We start from the raw sequence: 3,062 nt of genomic DNA on the forward strand, positions 1-3,062 counted from the left end.
TTGGGCTATTATTTTATTTTTGAGTTTTTATTTTATTATTTTATTACTTTTATTTTTAAGTGCTCTTTATATATTCTGGATAACAGGCGCTTTTTAAAAATCATATATATCTTTCACAACTACCATCTCCCAACTTCTCATTCTCTTGGCAGTATCTTCCACAGAGCAGAAATTTTAAACTTTCTTCATGAACTGTTTTGTGTCATAAACTCCTGCGCAGATATGATAATTGTGTTAGAATGTTTGTTCAGATAAAGACTCCACACACAAGCACACTTGGCAGGGGTAATGGTAGTTCACAGACTTTTTGTAATCTGTTTTATTCAGTTCAAAATGCTATAACAAATTGCCATAGACTGAATAGCTTAAACAACAAACACTTATTTCTCATAGTTCTGGAGTCTGGGAAGTCCAAGATCAAGGTGCCTAGCAATTTGGTATCTGGTGTGGCTTTTCTTCCTGGTTTGCAAATAATCATCTTCTTCCTGAGTCCTCAGGTAGCAGAAAGCAGAGAAAGCAAACAATTTCTCTTCTTAAAATGGCACTAATCCTATCATAAGGGCTCCAATTGATGACGTAATTACCTCCCAAAGGCCCCGTCTCCTAATACCATCCCATTGGGTGTTAGGTTTTCAACATATGAGTTGCACAAGGGAGTTATAAATATTCAGTCCACAACAAGGACCTTTATAGACTATTTGGGAGTTCTCAGACATCAGTTTATGAAGATCGTATCTATTATTCTTCTTGAATAATGTAATTATTTTCTGTCACTGGAGGAGAAAATAGGAAGATGATTGATCTGATTATTATATCAGGATTTGCACAAAAGCAGTTCTTCTGTACAGAATACTTTCCCAGCTCTACTAATTTATCAGGATTCTGCTCAGAATCCATACTGTCAGGAGCCCTCCAAGACTTCCATCTGTAGGATGAATGAGCTGCTCTTCTGATTTTCTCTCAGAGTAATCTGGGTAGACATTTTTAGAGTACGTTTTATAATGTAATTGTAAATTCCCTTATCTATAAGCATTATGATGTCAGAATCCCGTCTGGTCTACATTTGTGCTTTCTGGAGCCAGTATGGGACCTGGCACACAGTAGGTACCAAATAAAAACTTATAAAATGGGTGAGTGAAGGGATGAAGGAATACATCTGTCATCTGGTATAATTTTATTTACATTCTGAAGTTTGTACCCAATCCTTCCCTCAATTAGCAAATTATAATATTCTGCTTATTAGCAAATGCGTCTGAGACTCTCTTCTCTTTCAGGATTGATTCCTCCATTTTCCTGACGCCAAGGGAGCTCAATCCCAGTTTGGGGTGCTCACATTCTCCCAGCTTTCCTGCTATTGCCATTTTCTGCTTTAGCAGTTATGTGCCCTTCCTGCCTCGTTTCTAGTGGTCTGTATTCTCACAATTCCCTGCTTGTTTAATTACTACCTGTGTCACCATAAGATTTCCTATATCCTGCACCTTTCTGATTCGGAAGCCCATCCATGGTTTATCTTCTTTCACAAATGGAGATTTCATACCACCTGATCCAAGATCTCTAAAGGACCTGGCTTCTGTGAAACAATGCAGACATATGGTACTGTCAACATTTACTAATTGCCTTCCCAACATCTTTTTCCTCTTTATATCACTAGGGATGATGGTATGATTATCTTTTGAGAAGTTTTGTCTCCCCTATTAACAGAACTGCATTTTGGTTGAAATTTTCTTTTTCTCTTGACTTTAAGAGTGAAGCCTTACTCTTTTAAATAAATTTTGTATATTTTATTCTTTTAGGCCCAGCTGGTCATCTGACCCAGTATAGGACAAAGCATAGAAAAAAATTTCATACCTTTTCCAGGAACTACTGGACAATAGTCTCAATTTTCCTCGGTATGGTATAATGTGTTATAGGAAAGGTAAAATTACTGTAGTAATTTTGCTATCTCATTGAAAGAATCTAGAGTTTTGGGGGGCCACGAGAGATGGGGCCTAAAATGTAGCTAGATTTGGTTTCCTCAGAAATAACTCCCATCGTTTTGCCCAGATTTAAAAGTACTCTTTATTCTTTAATTCAATTTGAGGTTTTCATTCTTTCTGTATTACCTTTGTCTTCTATAATCAAAAGAATCCAAACACAAAGACTTGGATCACACTGAAGATTTTGTATCTCACCTAAATAACAGGGCTTTAGAGTTCAGATATTGAAAAAAAAGTTATGCTAAGAAACAAGCAAAGTAATAGGTAATTAGAGGGAAATTAGAAAAATCATGATGACAAAAGTAGGCTTCAATTAATCTGGATTGTTTTTGAATAAGACGCTAAGATCAATTAATCAATTGATAGTTAATAGTTAATCAAGTTGATCCCCAGTATGTAAAGATGAATATATGGGAGATCCAAGAAATAAATCAAGTCTTATAACTTTGTGAAACTGAATGGCTGCCACTTTATCAGTATTGCCTTGTTAACTTGTATATTGGTTAGGATCCCTGCTCAAGTAATGGAAGCTATGAAGCTTTAACTCAAGAAGGGGATTTATTTAATGGACACTGGAATATCAAGAGAATCCAAGCAGAGATAGGCAGCTCAACCTCAGGAACAAATTAGAACCAGGAATCTATTAGGATTCTGCTCTATTATCTTTACATCTCTCTGCGTGCCTGCTGCCTTCTCTTTCTCTAAGCAAAATACTGTCCTCTGTCTCTCTCTCCTTTGTTCCTAATTCCAAATCCTTGGAAAGGAGATTGTAATTGACCTAGCTTAGGTCCAGAACCCAATCTGCAATATGTAACTGATGCCATGGAATGGAATCATAGTATATGAACATATACAGAAAATTCAAGGAGTTGGAATTATGGTACTTTCCTGAAAAGAAGGAGAGTTAATTCAACCCAATTGGTGTCCACAGTTGTTTAAGGGAACCATACACTATAGCACTACAATGTTATGGGACTCTTTTGTTGTCTCTTTCTATACCATAATATCAGATTATTGGCTTTTATACCCACTGTTACTATGCAGCATTTCAATCTTGTTGCTCTAGCAAAAGAAATAAGAGACACA

The sequence above is a fragment of the Rhinopithecus bieti genome, unplaced genomic scaffold (assembly GCF_001698545.2).
Source record: "Rhinopithecus bieti isolate Rb0 unplaced genomic scaffold, ASM169854v2 scaffold_3735, whole genome shotgun sequence".
Taxonomy (NCBI): domain Eukaryota; kingdom Metazoa; phylum Chordata; class Mammalia; order Primates; family Cercopithecidae; genus Rhinopithecus; species Rhinopithecus bieti.